Source organism: Rhyacophila brunnea, unplaced genomic scaffold (genome assembly GCF_057557595.1).
Source record: "Rhyacophila brunnea isolate RB1 unplaced genomic scaffold, BYU_Rbru_1.0 scaffold_21, whole genome shotgun sequence".
NCBI classification, from domain to species: domain Eukaryota; kingdom Metazoa; phylum Arthropoda; class Insecta; order Trichoptera; family Rhyacophilidae; genus Rhyacophila; species Rhyacophila brunnea.
In genome coordinates, this window is record NW_028232871.1 from 2,329,861 (window position 1) to 2,343,303 (window position 13,443).

General features: G+C 34.1%; 1 long non-coding RNA gene across 1 annotated transcript; it reads left to right on the forward strand.

Annotated features, from left to right (window-relative positions):
- The first annotated feature begins 203 nt into the window (after positions 1-203).
- LOC147070607 (uncharacterized) lies at positions 204-13,233 on the forward strand. The gene is made up of 4 exons (XR_015070914.1): positions 204-638; positions 1,484-1,688; positions 4,510-4,609; positions 11,180-13,233. It is a non-coding gene; the product is annotated as an uncharacterized LOC147070607 (long non-coding RNA).
- The last annotated feature ends 210 nt before the right edge of the window (positions 13,234-13,443 follow it).

The following is a 13,443-nucleotide window of genomic DNA, read 5'->3' on the forward strand; positions in this document are numbered from 1 at the left end:
TGTATTTTGAACACATTGTTTCCATAGATAATAATATAATTGTTGCTGTTTTTTTACGTAGTAGTGTAGTATTTTGGTCTATACCCCGTAGCGTAGACTATTGGCTGGTAATCTATGGCAATTTGGCAAAAAACCATAGACAGACTGGTGTTAGATTGTCTATGGATTTAAATAAAAATATTCAAACTTCAAACATAGACTATATACTTATTCAAACTTCAAGCGTGTGAGGTGTGCCGCATAACCTAGTTTTACTGACATTACAGATTACATTCAAATACGTTGACTTCTTATTAAATATTGACCATTTGCAATGCTGCGACAACTAGGAATACCACTGAAATTTGGATAAATTTTGCTCCTCATCCTTAAATATTTACAAAATCGGTAACTAAATCTAATGAATTCGATTTAATTAATAATGGACTCCGGCGACTTTGTTAACGTGAAAGAACCGTGTCCACAATGCGGAGACGTCAGAGCGGTACTTCGAGATGGATTTCTTTACTGCATGGAATGTGGGATGAGGGCAGCTGAGTCCCAACCTACCCTAGAATATACGAGAGAAGAAATAGGATTCGGCCAGGGTTTATTAAACAAAAGCAAAATCACAAGGCCGAAGACCGAGAAGGAAAACTGTAAGTTAACCTAATATAGTAATTACCTACCTAACAACATGCTTGTTTTGGGTCTTTTTACTGGTTCTCCGCCACCGCTCGCTGTCATCTGTCATGAGCGCAGTGTTGCCAACCGAACTATAATTATAGTACATTTTGGTTCAGAAGTAACATCTTGTAAAACTTCAATCCAATTTTGGTAAAAAATCAGACTTTTATTATTTATAAATACGTTAGTATCAGTTATTACCTATTAAATATTATTTACCTCCATTATTTCGGTTAAATGTAAATTGTACGTAAAAAATTTCACCGTGGAACAGTTTGCCGTGAGCTTTCTATCGGAAAGAGATGACATAGGTATAATATACTATACAGTCTCCAATTGTATTTGATTCAATATCATGAACATCAATTTTCATATCTGATTTTGGCAAAATTCATGAATTCAAGAATGAAAACCTAACAAATAATCCAGTATATCGGCTATTTTCAAAATTTTTTTGCTGCTGGCTTCATGTAAAGTGTAAACCGACAAGAACCGTTTATTTAGACATGAATTTTATGTCAGTACTATACGACCCAGGACTATTGCATCCATAACATGTAATGTCTAAAAAATCAATCCATAAAACCACAAGGGAAAAAATTTCTAACATTTAGTTTAGAGTGAGTGTTCTTTCGTTTCATTTTTTCCGTTACAGTAGTGAAACACTCACGCTTGAGAAAATCACAGATGTATCGTCACCTCACTGGGATTCAAACCCGTAATACCCGGTTTGGTGGAGAAGCCGGTGCCTCGGGTTATGAAGGTTGTTTCTATATAATAATGTCAAGTATTTGAAAATGAAATGACTGAGTTTCAGATGAAAACATGTGGTCGACATGGCACGCTCATAATATGATCTTGGTCGGGCTGGTGGAAGAAATTTGTTCATGCGGTGCCAAGGAAAATAACTTAGGAGATATTGTCCTCACGCTGTGGGCTAAATGGCTCCGACTGAACAGGATTGCTTTCTTTTCGCGGAAGAAAATCTCTTTGCCGAGTCTCACGTTAGGTTTTCGACGAAGGTTTGTTCATGTATATAATTAACACCTAAAAAACATCAGTACGGAGCGGGACACGAAATTCGCATCCATTCGATTCTGGTTGACATACTTTACCTTTTTACTACCGGTAGGTGTATGTATGGGCGGTACCTCGCATGCCGCGAATTTTATTGAAAAAATAAAAAATTAAAATCAATTTACGTTTCTAGCGGTAAAAACAAATTCTGTTTCAATTCTGAGTAGGTATGTGACGATATTCCCAATATATTATGTCGTTGTGTGGTCAACATATTTGTATGTTTAACTCTTTTACTCCCAGCTGATTTACTTAGCCTAGCATATGCGAAAACTCCCAAGCGTTTTTTGACAAAAAATCGTCGATTTAGTTGTTTTAAATAACTAATTCTACACATGTTTTAAAAATTTGAAACTTTTTTTGTGTGTTCTCAATGGTGTATAAAGCAATAATAAGTAATAATATTGATAGTTTACATCAATAAAACAGAAGAAAAAAATAATGTTTCAATATTTATTTAGAAATGAACGGATAAAACTATGTTTGAACAACAAAACAAGTGTGAAAACATTTTTTTATTTATAATTGATATATCAAATTTTATAATATAATCTATCCTTATGTAGTAACAGAAAAAAAAATAAACATATTATTATTTCTCTATGAAATAGAATTTTTATAAAGTAATCAAAAAAAATCGTATAGTGTCAAGGTATTCAAGAATATTATTCAATTCACGAAATCGCAAGAGAATTCGGTATCGAATACAGTATCGAGAACTAACTGATATGGGAATGAAGTAATTTCAAAAAAAAAGTTTTTTTTCACCATCTTACCGAAAGTACAGTGGCATCCATTGTTAGTTCAAAAATTACAAAATTCAATATGTATAATTTTAATTTTTGTTTTACTTAGTGGGCTTATTTGTTTGGTATAGATCCAGGACTGTAGTGGTAGGTAGTCTTAGTTTTATTTATATTTCGGCACATTATTATTTTATGTCGTATAAAAAAAAGTTCAATAGTTAGTAAAAATATCCCTTATAAATTACGTATATTTAGTTCGAGCAGTACTTAATTTTAATTTAGTTATTGTTTAATTAGACGTTTACAAAATTACTCTTTATTGGTACACTTATCTACCCGTCACTCTTTACATTTTGTTTCTCATAATTATTGTCGAGCAAGGTCTGCTCTGTTTTGCAAAAGGACGCTAACTGACCTGCCACGGAGTTTTCCTACAACTCTTCAACGCAAGCCAACTTTTGAAGGAACTCCCGTGATCGGCCAAATCCGATCGGATGATCTTTTGATTTTGGCGAATCACAAGGTGGCCTTCAGCGCCGGCGCGCGATGAATTTAGGATTACGTAACGCGCGGCAAAAATTACAATATTTGAATTTACAATAATTATAGGCAGTTCCTTCATTTAAACTTATAACTAGGGAGCGGATTTATATGCAACAAAAAACATGATGATATGCATGCACATATGCACTTAAAATCAGTAAAATACTAGAAGCACTAAAACCAAAGAAATATGCAGTTAAAAATTCACATTTTTATGGGAAAAAAATGTAAATACCCACTTCACCCAATATTACTGATAAAAAATCGAATAACAAATTAATAATCTCAATCAATATAATACAAAAACATAAAACACAAATAATCAATATAAAGTTAATCAATTACATTTTTAAAAATAGTTTGTTTACAAGTACAAATAATTGAATAAGAAATGATGTTAACTATACACAACTTTAAAAAACAAAAACGACACACTTAACTATTACTATTCCTAAATACTACATATTTAATGTTAGTTCAAAAATTACAAAATTCAATTTGTAATGTGATATATGAATCATAAAAAAACTAAAAGAAATATCAGAAATTAAAATGTGTCATAAAAGTAATGTTTTATTATTTTTATGACCCTCTTTGGTCTCAAGTTCGACAGCAGAGCAATTATTACTTGTGAGTTAATAGGGTATGACATAATTATAAATAAAGCTGACACTAAAATAAATGTTACTCACACCCAACACACAATGAATATAATGCTTTGTCTACACGAGACGAAATATGACAGGAAAAAATTTGGAATAAATCATAAATTTGATTCCAAACTTTCGGCCGATGGATCGGCCCAGATGGAGTTTTCGCATAGGTATGGTGGGCCGAAATATTGGCCGAATGGGAGTAAAAGGGTTAAAATAATTGATTTACGTTAAACGTTTACATAAATCCCATTTAAAGCGGGACGTCCAAAGACGTCATTTTTGTATGAACGGCGTTCCGTTGACAGAAAAGTTCGCGTCTTAAGACGTCATTGGCAGCCATCCGGTTAACAGCCTGCCTCCACCCTTCCCCACTGTTTGTTACAAACATTAAAATAAATGTAAATAGATTCTTTTTTAATATTGTTTTTTGAACAAGCCATGTTTGCATATAGTAGATAAATAGCCTCATATAGTAGCATATTATAGTTTGAGTCAAATATTTTTTCTTAGTATATGACTAGTTTGATTTCACTACATATAAAAATATTTGGCACTTCGGTGTATGTAGGTTGCCGATCACCGACCAAGATTGCGGTGGTGAAAGAGACAGTATTCCTCTGACTAAGGCGGTGAGGGAGCTTGTGGCAGAGAGAGGGGCATAGACATGTTTCCTGGAGGAGGCCGAAACCCCCATTTAGTTGTATCGCCGGTGATCCTGATAATGTATTCCAAGAGTTCAACACTTGGCATGGTGTCGGTACATTTAACGTGTACCTAAAAAAATCCTGTGAAAGTAACATTTTTTGAAATATTGATTTTAGGGATCTGGAGTATCTGTATGGTATCAAAAAGCCGAAAAGAGTGAGAAAAGAAACTATTCGGACCAAAGACAAATCAGTCCGAACAAGATCAAAAAGTAAGGTATGTTGATAATGTCATTATCATCGATTGACAGCTGAATGAAGGCTTCCCCTAGCTCCCTCCACTCTTCTCAGTCCCTAGTTCTTCCCTGACACGTACATTCACCAAATTAAATAAGTTCAACTATCCAGTGGGTTTTAAGGTATACTTGCGGTCGTTTAGTGCCCTTTGGGTACCACCGTATGACGGCATTTGTCCAGTGGTTGTCCACTCGCCGAGTGACATGCCACCCCATTGCCATTTTATTTGCTTAAACCTCTGTTACATCGTGTACTCTTGACTGCTTCCTTATCAACATGGACCATGTTTGTTGTATATGTATTATATGTCCAGTTTCTACCAGAAAACAAGTTATTATATACAAAATGCTCATTTGGCATCATTTACTATTCATCATAATCATTATTGGCACTACAACCCTTGACTGGACTTAGCCTCCTTCAAAAATATCCTCCATCCTGGACGATACAGCGCCGACAATCGTCAGGCCAACAATCAAATATTAATAACTCAAACAGTATGTGTTTAAATCATTTGATTTTTTGAACATAAATAAAAAGTGATATGATTTAAAAGACAAAAGAAAAAAAAATATTTAAAGTGAGATAGGGAACTTCAAAGTTCAATAAATAAAAATTAATTTTTCTTCAGAATTATAAGTTTAGTGCTAAATAAAAAACCAATTATGTCCCAAAGATTTAAAAAACTATGACACATCATTGTTACAGTTACAGCTTCTCCCGGTGTTAAATAATCATTTAGTAATTATAAGCCGAAACGTAACCCTGACCTCTAGAAACGGCTTTATAAAACACCTAATCTGATTCCTTGCTCAACTGCTTAATATTTTATTCTTAGGTAAAGTCCTTCGTCTGTGTATGGAAGTAACACCTAAGTAAAAGTAACGCCTAATATCATACTGTGACCGGAATCTCCTTACTCTAAATGCTTCCAAGTGTCAATCTATTTATTTTACAAGAAACCGTACAGTTTTTCATTTCATTCAATTTCAGTATGAAATTAACTCCGCGCCAATACTATTCACTCCGGTAGTCAGAGACCTGGGCGTCCTATTGGATATAAAACTAAACTTTAATGCTCATATTTATCACATTGCACAAAAATCCTCAAAAGCATTAGGTTTTGTTTTGCGTACAGGTAAGCCATTCACCAACACACACGTCATAAAACTACTTTATTTCTCCTACGTACGCAGCATCTTAGAGTTCGCTTCTACTATTTGGTTACCCACCTATAAATCACAAAAAATCAGACTTGAAAAAGTACAAAAATGATTCATCAAGTACCTAAGATATCACAAATCATCACATCCAACCCAAGTAACACAACATAATTCCACCAGCACACATAACTACAACATCAACTCCCTGGAATCACGACGCACTGTCCACGACATTAAATTCCTACACCAAATCATATATAACGCCATTGACTCAATCGAAGTAGTGCAGTCCGGCATATGTTTAAATGTACCCCAGAAACACACACGCTCTCAAAAATTATTCCATATACCTAAACACAACACTAACTACGCTAGTAATGCTGTATTCGTCAGAATGATGACTACATACAATAATCTTTTCAGCGATACAGACATTTTACACCTAACATTTGACACATTCACAAAAACAACATACAAAATTAACTTCACACTGCCGCAATAAATTCCAAAGCCTACTCCCACGCACGTAAACACCTACCTTATATTATATACTTATTTTAAAGTTGTTTCTTCTCTCTCACTTTGTTTTAATTTAATATAAGTAATAATAAATGTGGAAACCCATTATTGGTCCTTGTATATTATGTAAAATGTTGTAATATGTACTTGCAATGTCGACTGAGGTTTCCCAAATAAAATAAAATAAATAAATAAAAAACATGCCGGACAAAGATAACAAAAGTAAACACTAAGGTAACATTAAAGTATGAAAGATGACGTATGCAATCAATAGTTTAAGAAATAAAATGGTTAGTTATAAGTAGGGCCGGATTTATATGCTAGTGCATGTTTTGTTAGGGTGTATGTATGCACAGCTATGAGACTTGCACAGAAATCCGTTTTGAAAGATGCAGAATCCAAAAATAAAATTTTATTGTGCATATAAATGCATATTTGAGATGTTAGAGCATATTTGAGACATTAGTGCATATTTCATAAATAAATGCATATTTTAAGGCTTTTGCATTTATAATTTTAGTTTTTTTAAATTATTTTGTCGAAATATTACTAAATTAGGTGGGTAGATAGTTTAGATGCACTTGCATTTTTAATGGAATCCCCGAGCTGTGGATTTATCAGAAAAAGTGAAGTCAACTCGGACACCTTTATTTAAATTTTGCGCAATCACCTGTGTGGACGTTGAGAGGTCGTTTTCCGCTTATAAACAAAATACTGACAGATATGCGGAAAATTTTAATGCCAGAGCACAATATTGTTTCTTTTTTTCGTAGAAAAAAAAAACAGTAAATAATTATGTAGTATTTAGGAATAGTAATAGTTAAGTGTGTCGTTTTTGTTTTTTAAAGTTGTGTATAGTTAACATCATTTCTTATTCAATTATTTGTACTTGTAAACAAACTATTTTTAAAAATGTAATTGATTAACTTTATATTGATTATTTGTGTTTTATGTTTTTGTATTATATTGATTGAGATTATTAATTTGTTATTCGATTTTTTATCAGTAATATTGGGTGAAGTGGGTATTTACATTTTTTTCCCATAAAAATGTGAATTTTTAACTGCATATTTCTTTGGTTTTAGTGCTTCTAGTATTTTACTGATTTTAAGTGCATATGTGCATGCATATCATCATGTTTTTTGTTGCATATAAATCCGCTCCCTAGTTATAAGTTTAAATGAAGGAACTGCCTATAATTATTGTAAATTCAAATATTGTAATTTTTGCCGCGCGTCACGTAATCCTAAATTCATCGCGCGCCGGCGCTGAATGCCACCTTGTGATTCGCCAAAATCAAAAGATCATCCGATCGGATTTGGCCGATCACGGGAGTTCCTTCGAAAGTTGGCTTGTGTTCAAGAGTTGTAGGAAAACTCCGTGGCAGGTCAGTTAGCGTCCTTTTGCAAAACAGAGCAGACCTTGCTCGACAATAATTATGAGAAACAAAATGTTAAGAGTGACGGGTAGATAAGTGTACCAATAAAGAGTAATTTTGTAAACGTCTAATTAAACAATAACTAAATTTAAATTAAGTACTGCTCAAACTAAATATACGTAATTTATAAGGGATATTTTTACTAACTATTGAATTTTTTTTTATACGAGATAAAATAATAATTGTGCCGAAATATAAATAAAACTAAGACTACCTACCACTACAGTCCTGGATCTATACCAAACAAATAAGCCCACTAAGTAAAACAAAAATTAAAATTATGCATATCGTCGTTGAAACTAGGAAATTGTGTAACTCCAAAAACACTACTTTACAGGAGAGACAAAATACATTATGGTTTCCTATACAAATGTATGGTTTTGGAGGGAAATCATCCATGATTTAACAATGATACAATTTTTCTGGAATTACAAAATTTGCAAGACGGATAGATATTATCAACGGCCACTAGATGGCATTCAAAGTCAATTTTCGATTAAAACGGAGTTACACAATTTTCTAGTTTCAACGACGATATTGATTAAAATTCCTTTTTGGCCGTGCAGTTTTGTCTTGAGCTAGCTGTTCGTAGTGTGGCCCAATTGGGGAGTGTTAACATATAAAATATCTGAAAATTATTGACAAATGCCGTACTTTTTCCGAAATTTCAAAAGTTACGATTTTTGTTCCGAAAAGTGTTGGAAGTGTTTTCCATCATGGAAACATGAATACATGATTTTATTCTGTGCAGTGAAAACTGTATTTATTAAATATTGGAGTATAGATTCAATCAATAGATGCCACAAACAGAAAATTAAAAAAATATTTAAAATACTGTACTATTTCTTTTGTATGATATTTTTAAAATCAAATATTTTATACTGGTAGGTAAGAATCCCTGTTATCTAATGCCGGGTGCTCATTAGCGAGCCATAACTGTGACCGTTGCAGATACAGTAATCAGTATGGACGCCAAATAATTAGATCGCGAGCCTAATAAATAGTTATTTTGCATCCAGAGTATCCAGAGCATCATATTATATTACAGTATCTGGAACGGTTACAGTTACGGCTCACTAATGAGTACCCGGCTTAATATATTCACCCTGTAGCGAACTTATTTCTAAACACATTTAATACCAGAAATTTTCAGTAGATGCCCTGAGTGAAAGAAAATATTACCAAGTACCCACTTGTTCTAGCATGAGAATTTCTTGTGTTTGTGCACCAATGGGTTAAATTTCTTCTAAAATATATGTTGCCGGTTTTGATACTGGGTGGTAGGTAGTTCACAAGACCGGATTATATACAATATAAAAAGCTGAAAATATACATGAAAAGTGTCAAAATGTGCAACATTAAATAACAAAAAATATTAATTTTCAGTTTTTTTTTTTCAAAATCAGCATACAATTAATAAGTATCTAACAATAATTAGACAACAGATAATTATTTAACATTTTGTTACTGTAAACATTACTATTCTAATTCATTCTAACACCCACGGTGGCCACGCGGCTTAAGCGTTGGACTATCACGCTGTGGCTCTCAGGTTCGAATCCTGGGTCTGGCAAGTATACATTGTTTTTCAATTTGTTTTTGAGTCAGGGTATGGACCTAATAGGTTGAGCAAGTAGCTGACATCCATTTCTCATACAAAACAAAATCTGTTAATACAAACCTCTACTCTGTGGAGGCCAATATGATCCTATTAGGATCGGAAATGGTCGGAAAAAAAAACATTTACAATCAGGTACTGTTCCAAATGTTAAGATGTCTTCCATCACTCAAAATATTTTTATAAGTGGAAAGGGACCGTTCCATATCCACTGAGGTAACTTGGTAGTATTTGAATTTGGGTGCTATGTTAGCACTTATTGTTTCTGACAAAAGTTCACCCGTCCCATTAATAAAACTATCAATTTGACACTAAGGCATAAAGCCCATTGACGCAGCGAGTGCGGCGCTCACGCAAAATTTCTACAAGTGGCGCGTAAATCATCAAAAATACAACGTAATCAAATACGCCAGCGCCCACTGGACTTAATGATGCCTTGCGCCCCGCCTGCCGCATGAGTCACCGTTTTTCGCTTCTCGGCGATACGATTTAATGAAAATACAAAGAAGTCCATTCATTGAACACGGCTACCAAAATTACGCTGCTCGTGGCGTCGTCGTTCGACGGGCGAAAAGCAATTATTTAATTACAGAGAAGTCATTGTTCCGTGTCCTATATTTCGCTGGTTGAATAATGTCGTCGTAAATATTAATGACAAGCCCCGAAATAATATAATATTTTTATTGCTTTGTTATGAGAGACACTGTAAAAATAATTATTTTGTGCTGCTTGGGCCGCTTATTACATAGGTGAAGGGTAATGCGCGGGAAGAGACGTGTGATTATGGTTATGAATAAACACTGCATTCGCCGACTTCGCCCGCTCGACGCGTTCTATGAGCACTATCGCTAAGGTTCAAAGCCTGGGTTATTGTTCAAAATGTTTTCAAACTTTTCTCTAAGTTTACGCGGGAATACCTCTGGCAATGCAGACTTCATTTGGCGGATTTTATTCATTAACTGAATAGGTTCAGTCAACGCCGCCAAACCTTGAGTTTCAAGCTTTTTAATACTAGCAGGTGTGGGAAAAATGAGTGCTACGATAAGATCTTCTTGGCTATGTGTTAAAACATTGAACTAACAAGGTCTTCCTATTTAGTTGACGACAGCGGCTTAGGGTTTTGGCCAAAATCTTCTTGTTGGACAGTAATCACAGCTATGTTTTTTTTTTTTTAAACTAGAATCGTTAAATATTGACAAACTGCCATAGCCTCTGCACCATCTATCTATCTAATATTGTAAATATAGCGAAAATATGCATCATTACTAGATTTTAGGTAAAATAATATGCAATAACCGGTTAGAATGGGACTAAATATGTAATTACATATCGACTATAAACAGGAAAAAGGGCGTAACCCTCAGTTTTTTCAAAATAGGTTTCATTGCATAATAGCGTTGTACTCGATTAAATACACACTGTGTCCAAAGGATGTAAGCTGCAAATGCCGATTTATTATCAAAATTTTGCTATCAATTTAAAAAAAAAAAAAAGAAGAAGGAATTGACGTGGGAAAACGACTTAACCATCATTTTTCTTGTTTTTTTTTCTTTCAATTAATATCAGATTCAGTATATAAAAACCAAATTATTATTTATCAAAACCATAACAAAAACGTTTTTGTGCCGTGCCTCCTGTAAAATTTGAGTTGTATGGATTACGCCCTTTTTCCTTTCTACAGTCAATATGCAAATGCATATAATCCGGTTTCTACTGATAACTTACCTAATTTAATTTTTAAAAAGAGTTCCGGTGTTAATTATTGTCGGATTTGTGTTTATAATATTAATAAGAGGAATATTTTATTTGCAGATGGCGTTGGTGCGCCACGAGTATCAAGAATTCAAAGCATCGCAAACCACAAACACCAACATGGAGTCACAACAGCTTGAAGATCTGAAAGCACCGGAGGCTGAAAAACCTTGTAGGCTTGAATTCAATCAGCCAACCAAAAAATACCTCACAAAAACTATGACTCGGGATGATTACGAATTTCACGTTTCCAATGGAATGTGCAGCTCACACTGCCACTGCTTAAAAAGGGAAAGATATCGTGCTTATGAAAGTTCAAACCATTTGTCAGTATTTAATCTGTATGTATTTTTGTTTCTGGGACTCCGCATAAATAACGATGACGTACATTTAGGCGATATGCTCAGATGGTGTAGGGAGAGCCACCTATCTTACAGGTCTTATAATCATTTCTTCCCCAGCGACATGTGTATACAACGCGGAGATAGATTATCCTTTAACACAAACTCCATGTCTCATAGAACGCTTCGTACTGCGGCGGGTAATATTGCAAAACACTTGAGAATCAAAAAAATACGTTGCCCAAATATGGACTCATTAATTAAAAGGTATCTTAAAGAGCTACAATTACCAAATGAACTGTTTAATATTGTCATCAGATTAAAAAGGACATTGCCAAGGACTAGTAGTTTTACTCCGAAACACTTATATCCTAACTATGAAGGAATGGCCATGTCGTATATAATTATCGCGTTAAAAATAATTTTTGGCTTGGATGGTGTAATTGAAAATACAATATCATCTTCTGTAGAAAATATAAATTCTATACTGAACCTTGATAAGAGAAGAAGAGATATGGTTGACGATAACAAGGATTCAATTGGTTTTAATCGTATTTTTGTCTGGAAAGATTGGGTTCAATACATCGAATACCGCAAAATCTGTGTAAGTCAATGCCACTATCCTACAATTGTACGTTTGGATCCAAATAATGTTGACCATGCAGATTTATTCCTTCACCATAAAAAGACAACAACTAAAGTCGTCAACAGAGATAATCCACACACTCGGCAGGAATCTCTGGTTATTAAATCCCTTCTTGAAGATATTCAGACTGACTACAATGATCTTAAAAAGGAGTTCCCAACGTTTACATGCTCGATGTATCCAATGTTAAATTATGCAGAGACATTACTGGAGTGGCAATCTCCTTATTCTGATTTAAAAATACGGGAGGATTTGCTAAATGAGGACTTTTCTTCGTATAATATAATGAATTTTTTAAACCCTGCGTTGTTGAAGTCTGAGTTGTATAAGTTTAATTACACATTGGTTACTGATGTAATATGTATGTCTAATCCGGATGTGATACTCGATATTGGTTTGAAAGTGTCTTTTCAAGAGATATTGAACCGGGTACTCTCCGTCGACCCTGATACACTTTTTAAAGTGAGAGATTGCACGCCAGAAAAGTGGACAGAACATTTGGAAAGTGAAAAAATTTCAAACTTCTTAATGAAACAAAATCTATATCACAGAAATTCAAATATCAAGTTGAAGCTAAAAAAATCTAATTGTAAATTACCATCAAAAAAAAAATCTAGCTCTAAAGCGATTAATTTTCCCATTTGCTACAAAAACTATTGGCTGCGGCACTATCCAAAAATGGTAAAAGTATTTGCGAAGAAGAATTTTGAAGAAGAACTCGACGCATCGTTTCCTTCGAGTTTTGCTTGGCTTTTGAGGGAATGCGCGGCTACCACCGAAATGACCACATTAGATTTATATAGAGAGCTTGCCACAATTGAAAAAAGCTTAGTGTCCAAAGAAATATGACCAGAAGAGGTGAAAACTCCTAATCTTGTTCCTGAAGAATGATTATGGAAATAGACCTAGATCAGCCTACCACCTACTACCATAGCTGCCAGCAAAAAACTGCATTGATTATGTAAAATTTATGTATATGTCAATAATTCAAACAAACTTGAAACAAAATGAACAATAAAGATATCCTAAGTACATTAGCTACCCGGGTGCCGGACGAAATTCCGAAGGCCCAAATCCCGAAATGGGCGAAATCCCGAATGCCGAAATCCCGAATGGCCGGAATCCCGAAAAATAAAAAAATATAAACAGTAATAATTTTCAACCAGCGACATCCCAATAGGCGGCCCTTTTTCTTGAGTGTAAATAGTAATATGTATTAAAAAACAATCATTAATTATGGAATGAGACAACAAGATAATTTTCAACCAGCAGTGTGTAATTGCTGGGATGCGAAAGGCAATGCTGTAGTTATATATTACACAAGAGCGCAATCATCG